Here is a 14,185-nt window from a genome sequence, read left to right as displayed (position 1 = left end):
AGGTTCATAGCTCCTTGAAAGTGGAGTTGCAGGTAGCTAGGATAGTGAAGAAGGCGTTTGGTATGCTTTCCTTTGTTGGTCAGAGTATTGAGTACAGGAGTTGGGAGGTCATGTTGCGGCTGTACAGGACATTGGTCAGGCCACTGTTGGAATATTGCGTGCAATTCTGGTCTCCTTCCTATCGGAAAGATGTTGTGAAACTTGAAAGGGTTCAGAAAAGATTTACAAGGATGTTGCCAGGGTTGGAGATTCTGAGCTAGCTACAAGGAGAGGCTGAACAGGCTGGGGCTGTTTTCCCTGGAGCGTCGGAGGCTGAGGGGTGACCTTATAGAGGTTTACAAAATTATGAAGGGCATGGATAGGATAAATAGACAAAATCTTTTCCCTGGGATCGGGGAGTCCAGAACTAGAGGGCATGGGTCTAGGCTGAGAGGGGAAAGATATAAAAGAGACCTAAGGAGCAACCTTTTCATGCAGAGGGTGGTACGTGAATGGAATCAGCTGCCAGAGGATGTGGTGGAGGTTGGTACAATTGCAACATTTAAGAGGCATTTGGATGGGTATATGAATAGGAAGGGTTTGGAGGGATATGTGCCAGGTGCTGGCAGCTGGGACTAGATTGGGTTGGGATATCTGGTCGGCATGGACGGGTTGGACCGAAGGGTCTGTTTCCATGCTATACATCTCTATGACTCTATGACTCTAAGTCTGATGGGTCAGTTTGCCTTTTCTGGGGATTTTAAACCACGTTTCACAGCTGGATAAATATACAATTCTCTCAGATCCAGCATTTATGTGCAATGCTGGCAGAGGGCTTTCCTTCAAAGCTGGACATGAACCTTATTTGCAGTTGTGATTAGACCAGGATTCCCAGAATTATGTTACAATTAATGCTCATAAGGGCTTGTTCCAATATACGAGACTGCCATTTGGAGCATCATCAGCCTGTTCAATTTTTCAGTGGATGATGGAGAACATTTAGCAAGGTCTACCTCAGGTAGCTATTTACCTAGATGATATCCTGATAACAGGAAAACTAATACAAGAAGGAACATTTACAGATGTCGAATATCATCTTAAGGCATTTTTCCAAGGCAAGTGTATGCTTGAGAAGGGAAAACGTGCACTCCAATCCCCTCTGTGGCTTATTTGGGCTACAGAGTTGACAAGACTGGGTTACACCTGTTGAAAGATAAAGTGAGGGTGAACAAAGTTGCTCCAGCTCCTATGTCTGTTCGGCAGCTTAGGCCATTTCTTGGACTGGTCAATTACTATGGGAAGTTCATACTTAACTTGGCACCATTACATCAACTCCGAAAAAAAAGGATCAGTCTTGGAAATGGTTTCACTGATGGGCTTTAGCCTTCAATCAAGGAAAGAAACCGTTATCATCCTCTAATGTTTTGGTACCTTCTGATCTCAAGAAAGGCCTGATATTGCAGTGCAATGCCTCCCCATATAGCATTGGGGTGGTATTAGTTTATAGGTGGCCCAATGGAGAGGAACACCCAATAGCTTAAGCATCCAGGACTTTGGCTAATGCAGAGCTTGAATACACCCAGCAGAAAGGAGGATTGGTGGTCGTATTTAGAATCAGGAAGTTCCACCAATGGACAGAAATTTGTGATAACCACAAACCCCTACCTGGTCTGCTTAAAGACAAGACAGTACACTTCCTTGGTTAACGATGGTTGGCTTATCCCCTTCCAAGAATTCTTCTTTCTCACTAGAATGTTATCTTTGCTGTGAGACATGGACTATTTTCTTAATGTATGCCATTATTGACTAAAACATAGGAAATCCTGAGAGGTTTTGAAAAAGATGTAGAGAGGATGTGTCCTCTTAGGCAACAATCTAGAAGTAAGGGTCACTGTTTAAAACTAAGGTTGCCCATTTTATACAGAGATGAGGTGAAGTTTTTTTTTGTTCTCTCAGGGACATGATTTCTTAGAAATGTCTTCCGGAAAATAAGATGGAATCAGACTCTTTGAATATTTTTAAGGCAAAAGTGGATAGATTCTTAGTAAACAAGTGAAATATATGTAGATTTGAAACTACAGTCAATTCTTAATTACAGTGCAGGCTCAAGTGGCTGAATTACCTACTCTATTTATTTGTTTGAGTGTATTGCATAACTGCAACTTCATCCCATATTGCAAACACTCAACCTATCCTTGATGTGTTGTAATTAATTGTAATCAAGCATTGTAATTAATTTGCAAATATCTAAAATTGCTGAAAGAAGAGTTTTCTACTTTATATAAGAAAAAGGCAACATTAGTATTACAAAGACCCTTTCTAAATTCATAAACTTTGGACACAAAAAATATACTGAAGAAATAAGTGCACAGAGGATAGAGGATTTTGCACTTTCTGAATAGATCATGGCTCAGGAATCAGAGTCTGTTAATGCTGGAGTCCAGCATAATATTTCTGCAGGGAGAGGGCAGTGGTCAGTGCTGTAGGATCATCAGCCACTGTAGGACTTCAATTACTGTCAATGTTTGGGTGGCTTGTCACAGTGACACACACCATGCTGAAGTATACTCTAATTAAAAATCTTAGGATTCTGAGCACCAGAAACTTTTGGGGTGCTTCTACTGCAATCACTGCCCTACCACCTTCCAGTTCAGAGGATGTTGGAGAAACTCAGTAGGTCTGGCAGCATCCGTGGAGACAGAAACAGTGTTAACGTTTCATCATACCAGACTTAAGACATTAAAACTCTTGCTTCTCTCTCCACAGGTGCTGCCAGACCTGCTGAGTTTCTCCAGCGTTCTGTGTTTGTTTCAGATTTGCAGCATCTGCAGTGTTTTGGTTTTATTCACATATTTTAAGCTCCTTGTATATCTAAAGAACACAACTAAAGGTCTGTTAATTCAAAAGACAGGAATGCAGTCAGAGGGTGGGAAGTGATTTGGAAATTGCTTTTACTATCCTTTCACCCATCCTAACACCAACCCACAGAATAAGCCTACCAATTTCACCAAGAAGAAACTTCAAATGCACAGCTTTCTGTTCTGCAGATCTTTCAAAAGCTGAGAAGTATAATAGACTTTGATGTGTATTACCGGAATCTACGGAATGTTACATTCACCCAAAATCTTTGAATTTGAGTCGCCACTATTTGACCACAAAGTCTTTTCAATTAGGATGGATTTTAGATGCAACATTCAATCAGATATTCTCAAAAATATGGTCAGATTTCCACTATTAAGTCAAAGTCTGTTGAAATACTATATATAGCAGTGTACATTATCCCAGTGTTTATAAAAAGAACATCATGTCTTTTGGACGATTGTAAAATTCCAATGGGCTACTGCAACTGAAGAAAAACTTGGAGATAAATCAGTGCCTGAGGCTCTGATTAGCTGCCGGATTGAGTTTACTTATTAAGTTTGATAAAGCACAGACACTTTGCATTGCAGTGTACAGGCTCAGATACTTCATAATGAGCTGATTATTAACATCAAGGTCTGATAGCCACTTGCCTGCTGCATGTACTATCAGACTCACTAAAATGCTGTGTTTAATTTCTGGATGTCAGGGCCAAACATGCCCAGTTGTCGAGCTGCTGTTGTAATGCAGGAATAACAAGATGGACCAGTTAAAAATTATGGGCTGCTGAGTGTCCTCTTCTGCCATATGTCTTGGAACACTTTCTCAATTTTGTCCAATTTGGAAGCTTGCAGGGAGAAGTTAAAACAATGTAGTGGAGCCAAGACAGAAGGCACAAACCAGCAATGAAACACTTTTTAAAATTCCCCTCATTCAGTGGTTGCTGAGTTACTGCCCTGTCTCAGTCTGTAGCAATACTAAAGTGAACTTGTCACATTAATCAAGATTGGCAGATTTCAAGTCTAAGGAAAAAGCAAACCAACTAGTCAAATCATTTGCTACTTTTGCAGCAGCACAAGTGCATATTTGAATAATTAAGTGATAAGGTCTTCTGCCCCTGCCACTCTTTCAAGCAGTGATTCTTCTCGAATCCTATTTTTAAATCTGAGACTCTGGTTAGAGACCTCCCTGCAGAAGGGTCAAGTCTTTCCTATCCATTCTCTGTGGGCCATATTATTTTATACACCACTTAAATCACCTTTCAGTTCTGTTGCAAAGAACGTGACTCCAGTCTTTCCCATCTTTCTTTATAGCTGAGATTCTCCATTCTTCACCCCATGCTTCTAAGTTTACAACTTCACTCTTTCCAGTGTGATCATATTCTTCCTGTAATGTGATGACCAGCACTGTACATGGTATTCTAGCCGTGGCCTATTGTTTTATACAGTTCTATCTCCCTTTGCTGACTACCTGACCTGCCTGTTCATATCTTTTAGCAGCCTATGGTTTGTGTCCTTGTATTCAACGACATGACAAACTTTTGAACCATCAACAAACTTTTAGGAAGCATGATTACTACTAAATAATTGATATGCACCAAGAAAAACGAGACGCCTAGCACTGACCCCTGTGAAACTCCATTGGCAGCAGCCTTCCAATTTCAAAATTACCCGCTAGTAGATATTACTTCCTGCCAATGTGCCGGTTTTAGATCCAACTTGCCAGAAGACCCATGACTATTTAATTTTGCTGTTCTGAACAGTATACTATGTGAGATTTTGTAAAATGTCTTGCTAAAATCCATGGAGAGAAGCAAACGTTTTAATGATGTAGTATTAATTACAGTGATTTTCTCTAACAGCCAATACTGAACGTTGCACTGCAGTCAATAAAACTTAACTGGAAACTGAATATTTTCTGGAAGGTGAACACTCTCAAATGGAGGGAGTTTCCCTCTGATTCCAAATGTCTAAAATCTTGCTCAGATGTTGGATAGTTATAATTCCTTATTTTTGCTAGCGGAGAAATTATCAACTGAAGAGAAATAGTGCACCTCACCACCACTCTCAAATGTTTCAAATTGCTTCATGTAAATAATTTACTTATGGAGAAAAGTGCAGCAGACATTTTGTACACAGGAAAATTCCTGAACCAATTATTAAATGAGCAGCTATTCTATTCTTTGGTATTATTAGGAGAGGACAGAATGTTTGCCAGGACACTGGAGAACTTCCCATTTTATAAATAGTGACACGAGATTTCTACTGCCAAGTGAGCAGCCTGAGGAGTGTACAATAGCACTGTGATTATATTGCAGAGCTGGTAATCCCAACAGCAGGACTTGGATTGTTTTTTAATTTGCTCATGGCCTATAGTTGACAATGGCTAGACCAGCATTTACTGGCCAACCCTGCTTGCCCTCGAGAAATTGGGGTGAGCTACCTTCTTGAACCACTGCAGCTGTCGTGCTGTTAGGGAGCAAGTTCCAGGATATTCACAAAGTGACACTGAAGGAACGATAATGCAGATTTAAATCAGGTTGGTTTGGGGTTTGGAGGAGAACTTGGAAAATGTAGTGTTCCCATGCACTTGCTGCTCTTGTACGTCTAGATGGTAAAGGTCATAGGTTTGGAAGGTGCTACCAGAGGAGCCTCAGTGAGTAACTGCAGAGCATTGCCTATCTTAGTAACACTCCTTCCAACTGGTGGTGAAGGTGGTGGATGGAGTACCCATCAGGCAGGCTGCTTCGTCTTTTATTAGAGACAAAGAAACTGCAGATGCTGGAATCCAAAGTAGACAGGCAGGACCATAACAATACAGTAAGCCAGGCAGCTTTAGGAGGTGCAGAAGTCGACATTTCACCGAGCATCTCAGCCATGCCTGCAGGGGCCAACTGGACCTCCCAGTCACCATCCATTTTAATTCCCCTTCCCACTCCCTTTCCAACATGATCATCCTTAGCCTCCTCCAATGCCACAAAGAACAAAACTGCAAATTGGAGGAACAACACCTCATTTTCCGCCTGGGCAGCCTACAGCCTGGAGGACTGAACAATGAGTTTTCCAATTTCAAATAACCTTCCTTCCCTTCCGACTCCCTTTGCAGGCCGTCCCACTCCTCCCAGCCATCTACTGGATTTGAGCAACTAGGTCATACCCTCTGCCTGTCTTGATGTATCCTCACTTCACCACCCTGCCCTCACCACCCCCTTTATCTACAGTTCCCCCTAGACCCATCCCAAGTCCTGAAGAAGGGTTCCACCCAAAACGTTAACTTCTCCATCTGCTGATGCTGCCTGGTTTGTTGCATTCTCCCAGGCTCCTGCTTGTCTGCTTTGTCCTTGATGGCAACAAACCTCCTGAGTGTTGAAGCTATGCTCATCCAGAGAAGTGCAGAATATTCCATCACAGTCCTCACTTGCGCCTTGTAGATGATGGCCAGGAATGACGGGAGCAGAGGTACTTGTCATAGAATTCCTAGCCTCAGACCTGCTTTTGGATCCATACTACTTATATGGCAGTTCCAGTCCAATTTGTGGCCAATGGTAACCCCTGCCAGTGAGTTGATCATGGGAGACTCTGTAATGGTAATGAAAAGGGTAATGCTTAGATTCCCTCATGTTAATGATGATCATTAGCTGGCACTTCTGTTGTGTGGATTTTATTTGGCAATTATCAGTCAGTAGACATTTTCTTCTTATTCATTTCCTCACCACTTTCCACACATCGATCTAGCAGTTTTGTTCTTTAGGAATCAGCCAGATTGGTTAATAGTGGTACTAACTAGACACTCTTGGTAATGGACATTCAAATGCCCAATCCAAAGTACATTCTGTGCTCTTGCTGTCCTCAGTGCTTCCTCCAAAAGCGTTCAACATGGAGGAGGGGCAGTGGTTGTTAATTAGAGATTTCTCCGCCCTTGTTTCACCCATGACTTAAGATTTCAGTGGCTCCAGAGTTGATGCTGAGAACTCTCAAGGCAATTCTTCCTGACTGTCTACCAATGCAGTGTTGCTGGTGTCTGGGATGTTTTCTGTTGGTTAGGATTTTAAGAGAATGACCATTTCCTGCTGTTGCCCAACACACCTTTTGGACAACTCTCCTAATTTTGGCACAAGCTCAGAGATATTGGTAAGCAGGACTTTTCAGGATTGATAGGCTATGTATGCTGCTGTTGCTTCTTGTGCCCAGGTTAATACCAGATGGTCTCAATGGTTTCATTTCTTTTATTTTGAAAGCCTTGGGTCAATTCAATAAACTGAATGGCTTGTTGAAAGCCCCAGAAGGCAGTTAAGAGTCAACTACATGTTGTGGTCTGGATTTATATGTAGGCCAGATCAGGAAGAGATGGCAGATTTTGCTCCTGAGGGGACTTTGGTGAAACTGATGTGTTTTTATGACAATTAACAGTGGTCACATGGTCACCATTAGTCCAGATTTTGATTGCAGATTTTATTTAAAAATCATGTTGAGATTTAAATCCATGCCCTCAAAACATTAGCCTGAGATTCTGGATTATTATTCCAGTGACATTACCATTGCCTGCTTAACACTAATGATTTGGAAATCTGTTCACATCCCAATGACATGTGAATAATTTAAATTAATTAAATACTTCAGAAAAATAAAGTAAATAGAATCAGTACAATAAAAAGTTATATGAAATCAGAACTAGTGACCATGCATTTCATTAAAAAATCCATCTGACTTCCAAATGTTTTTCAAAGAAGGAAATCTACTCTGCTTACCTGACCTGGTCCATGAGACAGCAGTGCAGTTGACTCTTAAATACCCTCTGAAACAGGCTAGCAAGTCTCTAAATTTTAAGCAGGTGATTCAACAGCATCTGCTCAAGGACAATTAGCGATCGGCAATAAATATTGGCCGTACCATATCCAAAGGATGAATAAAAAAAGGCAGTACCTTAACTTAGCTCGTCTGAAGGACAGTCATGTAATTAACTGTCATATGGAAATTGTAACCTATAGCTTTGTTTAAAAAGTAATGACAGCAGTGGCTTCATAAACAGGTCTAAAGGAAGTGGATAAGATCTGAAGCAGGAATTATATTAGTGACCCTTTTAAATCGTTTTGATTAAACAAAAGTAAGCAATTACAGAAGTGTAACTATATTATTCCATTTGCTAAAAACCATTAACTTACAACATCAATTAATTTTCAGGATTGAAGCTCCCAGAACTACATGTGTGCACAAACACACTAAATAAATGAGGTTAGAACACCTTTAGATATTTAGAGATATGAATATGCAAAAATGTATATGTATTACACCTCAGCCTGGCCTGTTGCGATTTATGTGGAATACTAAAGATCACATTAATACATTTATACAGCAAGTGCATCTAGCCAGTCAAATTGTCTCCAAATATTTTCAGTGGATATGCTCACAGGACCCTCTAATTTGACACCACATATGGAGATATTCAGGCAAGTTAGGTGGGTTTTAAGAAGTGTTTTAAAGGAGAGAGGTGGACAGGTGCATAAGTTTAGAGAAGAAATTCCAGAGCTGATGCTTTTGCAGCTGAAGACACAGCCACCAATGATGGACCCATTACAATCAGGGACGTGTAAGAGCCCAGAATGAAAGAAACCAAGAGATGTCAGTGGATTAACAGCAGTACTTCAGCTGGCTGTCACATCAAATGAAGTTGAATAAGCTGATGCAAATTGTTATATCTGCAAGCACAGCTTTGGTCTAAAGATAATAATCATGTTGGCATCATCAGCTCTTCCTTGATTTAAGGGTGATGTATATTCCGATTTATGCATTTCTGCTATGGGTCTTCATGTGACTGAACAGGCCAATCTAAAGATCTTTGGGCATGTGAGGCAGGCTGCCCCATAAAATAGTAGAATACAGAGTGCAGAGTTTGTTGCTTTTTCTTTACTTCTCTAACACCTCTCTGCCTGGTCATTAAGATGGTGTGACTCACAGTGCGATGTAGCTTGATGGACAATTTGCCACCACTTCTAACAGTTGGAAGCTCATTCCTCTCAGCCATAAAGGGCAATGCTATCACACTTCTGAGTGTCTTTGAAATATTTTCTTTATCCTCTCCTCAAATGATAGCCAGTTGAATGTGAAGGAAAAAAGGGTTCTAGCAGGGGAGATGCTTTTCAGTCATCTGGGCACAATGTCCAGATGATTAAAGTTGATTTTGTTGGAGCTTTGCCTGAATATTGTGAAGTTGGTTTCTAAAAGGACTCTGGCGTTACCTCCTTGCTATTGAATCCAGAGGTTATGGTGAAGGCATTACTGATTTTTGTGTCATTGATGCATAGTCCAGGTCTCAGCACAGCACCGTGGTGTGGTACACCAGGAATTTTGTCGAGGTCATAGACCTCAAACAGTCTCTGCTACAGTTTGTAGAAGGTTGAGCTTGCACAACCAACTGGTGTAGGAACCAGTCGTCAATGCTGGACTTTTGAGAGATGTGACTGTCAAAGTATAGAAGTTCTCAACATATTCCCAGGATCTAAACTTCAATGTATATGTAAGTTGGAATACTGGGCTTGTCAAGTTTGTGCTGATAAACAAGGTTTGCTTTGCTACCATTCAAGTACAGGTCAAATTTCTGTTGTGCAGAACTGAAGTAATTGAGAGTGACCTGTAAATCTGGTACAGAGTGGGCCATGATACAACAGTTATCTTCAAATTCAAGGTCAAGTACATCTTTATAAAAACCGAAAGAATTGCAGATGTTGGAAATCAGAAACAAATACAGAAGTTGCTGGAAAGACTCAGCAGGTCTGGCAGCATCAGTGGACAGAAATAAGAATTAACGTTTCGGGTTCAGTGACCCTTCCTCAGGTGTTCTGTTTTTGTGGCAAGTATATCTATGATGGTCAGTTTAGTTTTGAAACGGAGGTTTCCCATTTATTTCATGATTTTCCATTTTGGCAGAATTTAATACTGACACCAGACAGCAACTTGATCTTTAATGAGGTGCATCAGCCACCATGATCCAGATTTTGATGATGTCTGCTTCAGACCTCCTACTCAAGACAGTAATATCATTAGTTGAAACTTTATGCTTTGAGTCCTTCGTGATGGGGGATGGAGGTGTACAGGGACTGGATGTCATTAAACAACTGTAGGATCTCTGAGCCTTTGGAGCATAATCCACAGAGCTTGGTGATAAATTTGTTCAAGTTACTGTTTGAAATGACGAGCCAATAGTGTACTCCCTGACATTTTCTTGGATATATCTGGCAACAGAAACAATATAAAAGATTTCTTAGAAAGGTTCAAGGCCTCAATGATTTGGTCAACCACACATATTAAGCAATTTGGGAGTATGTATGTCAGGAACTTCCCCTGCTATTGTCTAGATGAAAATACTTCTATAGTTTTCACAGCATGATTTATCTCCCTTCTTGAAGACAGTTACAATTGTCACATTCCTTAAGTCAGGGAGGTGTGGGGGGGAAAGAGTTCATTTCTTTCTCAAATCCATAGACAGAGTACATGGAGACATGATGTAAACAAAAGTTTAGATCTCAGCTGAAATACCATCTGGGCTAAAAGCTATACCATTTTCCATCCTTTGACTGCCTGTTGTCACTCACCAACTGATGGTGGCTCAGCCATGGATTCAACCATAGGATATTGCAGGATACCTGGACAGTTTTGGCTGCCATTGTGGATTCACAGTTGAGGAACTGTTCAAGATGCTAGTTGGATGTTCATCGTCGGTTGAACAAAGTCAATAATCTGTACACATCAGGCAACACAGATCGAGTGATACAGATATCGCTTAGATTTCTGACCTGAACAATGGCATAAATCAGAACGCACAAATGCTTTTATCTAGCAAGCTTCCATTCGATTTTGTATTTGGTCTGGTGAAAGGGGGTGCTTCTTAGTGTGCACAGCTAAGCCCCACACTTTGTTAGCAGGAGGACACCATTTGCATTGGTTTTTTTCCCCACCCAGTTCTGCCCAATGGTCCTGTTCCATTCAGAGACTTAGCCAACCTCAGCTTTGAAATCCTCAGAAGGATGATCTTTTCTTCTTTTGGAATGCAAGACTAGAACTTTTCCTTTACATCTTTATCGGAGTCAAAGTTCAGGACATAAACAATGACCACAGTGTCCTATTAATCATGGCTAAGCTGTGGGTGATATATCATGAACCTTTCATATGTACAACTGACGAGTTCTGATAGTTCATCCAGATCACATTTCAGATGACAAAACAAACTCCATAATCAAGAGGACTGCTGTCAGCCTTTCCTTTCCATTAGGTATATTTTCTGGTTTGCTCCTTCAACTGCCTGTCCCTCAAAGGACAGGTCTCAGGTGGTAATGTTGTTACGACCAAGATTGGAGGAGTGTATTGTCGCTGTAATTCCACCACTCCATGGGTCATAACACAAAAAAAATTATTTATAACCAAGATGACTAACTAATTACCTCACTTATAACAAGTTTGAAATAACAATAAGGTTTCTTGATAAACACAATTATTTGCTTATTTCAAAACAAAACATTCAATGATAGTAAAATAATTGGTCAACACACATGATCAATGTTATTGAAGTAGAAATGTTCAATCCTCTAAATATCTGAAAACGCACACAAATACTCTTAAGGAAAAGACAGGGAAAAAGGATTTTTGTGCAGAGATTGACTTTCTAAGAGAAAATAAACATCTTGGCGAATGGGTGTTTCTTAAATGCAGAAACAAAGTGCAGGATGTTCCAAAGTCTAGTGCTCTGGTTTTCTAGAATATGCGATTATGTCACCAATCATACAAGATTGTTTCTGAAGTCTTGCTGACATAGCTTGCTCAGGAAGTACAATCGTAAGATGTTCTTTCCATCAGCTTTTCAAAAGAATAAATAGGTTTCACCCAGAACTCAACAAGAGGGGTTTCTTTTCAGAAGCAAGAGAGATCAGCCGAGCAGCTTGTTCTTTGCAGGCTTTCCACCAACATAGCTAGTTCTAAGTAGGTTTCTCTACAACTGAGCCAAGTAATATAAAAAAACCTCTTCCAACCTGTCACTCTTCAAAAACAGCCCCAGTGAAGGTCTACAGCAAACAGTTATTACCAATTGTACAATCTACAGGATTCTTTGTTAAAAAACATTTCGCTATCCAGTGAACTTTCAATGACCTCTTTTAAAGAAACCATTCCAGGTATGTTCACAAAACTTGAAATAAATCCAATTTCCGCAATTCTTCAAAACGTAAGTCTTCCAAGCAATATTAAAACTAAATTGTCTTAGTTCACGTGACACAATTGTAGTTCTTCATTCCGGATTGTCAACCTTAAGATTATCAATAAGTGTTCCAATGTCTCAAGTTGCAAAATCTAACGGTTTCTTTCTTTGACTGCAAAAGTGATGATTGCACAGGGTCTCATTCCCCAGCTAGGACAGAGTGGGACAGCCTATTTTGCAGGCACCCTTTCTAGTCCCACCCATTTGCACTGCGTTAAGTCAAAATGCTGCTGCCTAAAAGGCAGTAAATTGAAGTTGAGGATTATCAGGTCAGTTATGATCTCATTGAATGATGGATCAGACTCAATGGACTGAATGGCCTACTTCCTACCTCTGTTCCAACACAGGTGTTAACAAACTTTATGCATCTGTTATCTATGTGCATGCTCTTGACTAGGGCCTACCAGGTTCATGGAGAAAGTGAGGTCTGCAGATGCTGGAGATCAAAGTTGAAACTTTATTGCTGGAACAGCACAGCAGGTAAGGCAGCATCTAGGGAACAGGAGATTCGATGTTTCGGGCATAGGCCTGAAGAAGGGCCTGTGCCCGAAACGTCGAATCTCCTGTTCCATGGATGCTGCCTACCAGGTTCATGGCTGTCTCCATTGCCCATCACCACAAGATTTGGTATGCCCCAGATAAATGGACCCTGGTAGAAGTCCATATGTGGTTTTATTTAATGTGGAGACTTTGGGACACAAGTATTGTCATGATCTGGACAGCTTGGTAGTTAAATGTTAGATAGATATTTAACCACAGTGACCAGGATCATCTTATCACCAAAGTCATCTTCCACCCTTGCCTGGTGAGATGCCTGGTCTTCCTTGGTCTGTTCATCCACTGAGGAATTTCTGGGCCACACTTTGTCTGACACCTCCCTCTGACAAAGTTGTCACTATTGGTGGCTCTACCAGAGGGATGGTGTTTACTAAGGATATGTTCAAGGGATCATCAGAGCACATAATCAAGGTGGTGATCCATAGGGGGCAATGATGATTGGAAAGGGGGCCTGCAAAATAGACTGTCCCATGATGTCCTAGTTGTGGAATGAGACCCTGTACAATCATAGGAAATCTCTAAGAACAACCAGTGGATTACTAAAGGCTGTACAAGGGAATAATCAACTTTCTGGGAACTTGTCACTAAACATTTGATATTGATTTGATAAGAGCCCTTGGCATTGGAGATAATATATTAGCAAAGATAGAGGACTGGTTAATAAATAGAAGATAGTAAGTTGGATTGAGGGGGACATTTTCAGGATGGCAACCTTTAACAAATGATGTGCCACAGGAATCATGCTGGGGGCACAATTATTTCAGTACATATCAATGACTTGGATGAGGAAAGTGAATGCACTATAATCAAGTTTGCAGATGACATAAAATAGGTAGAATGGCAAGGGCTGTGTCTGCAGAGTGATATAGACAGGTTAAGTGAGTGCGGAAAGTCTTGGCAAATGAAATATAATGTGGGAAAATGAAATGTGGCAGGAATAATGGAGGAGCTGAATAGTATTTAAACAGAGGAAGATCGCAGAAAGCTACAGTACAAAGGGATGTGGGAATCCTCATCTATGAATCACAAAAAACAGCAGAGTTCAGCAAGTAATCAGGAAGGCAAATGGAATGGTAGACTTTATTTCAAAAGGAATGGAGCATATTAGTGGGAGGTTCTTGCTAAATCTACGCAAGATACAAATGGAATACTGTGAGCAGTTTTGTGCCCTTTATCTCAGGAAAGTTATAGTAGCATTGGGGGCAGTCCAGTAAGGGTTCACTAAGCTGATACCAAGTATGGAAGGACTATATCTGATCAGAGGTTGAGTAGATTGGGATTTAGCAGAATGAGAGGTAACCTTATTGAAATATACAAGATTCTTAGGGGGATTGACAAGGTAGATGAGGAAAGGTTGTTTCCCTTGTGGGAGAGTTGAGGCCTAGAGGTATAATCTCAGAATAAAGGTGTTGCACATGTAAAACAGAGGAAAGGAGGGAATTCTTCTTTCTAAGCATAGGGAACTTGTGAAATTCTTTATGCAGAGGGCTGTTGAGGCAGGGTTGTTAAGTATATCCAAGACTGAGATTGACAAATATTTAATTAG

At 40.7% G+C, this 14,185-nt stretch overlaps 1 protein-coding gene across 7 annotated transcripts in view; it reads right to left on the bottom strand.

Moving 5' to 3' along the window:
- capn15 (calpain 15) overlaps window positions 1–14,185 on the bottom strand; it is a 305,948-nt gene that overhangs the window by 107,247 nt on the left and 184,516 nt on the right. The window lies entirely within an intron of this gene.

The sequence above is a fragment of the Chiloscyllium plagiosum genome, chromosome 21 (assembly GCF_004010195.1).
Source record: "Chiloscyllium plagiosum isolate BGI_BamShark_2017 chromosome 21, ASM401019v2, whole genome shotgun sequence".
Taxonomy (NCBI): domain Eukaryota; kingdom Metazoa; phylum Chordata; class Chondrichthyes; order Orectolobiformes; family Hemiscylliidae; genus Chiloscyllium; species Chiloscyllium plagiosum.
This window is presented reverse-complemented; position numbering and strand designations above follow the sequence as displayed.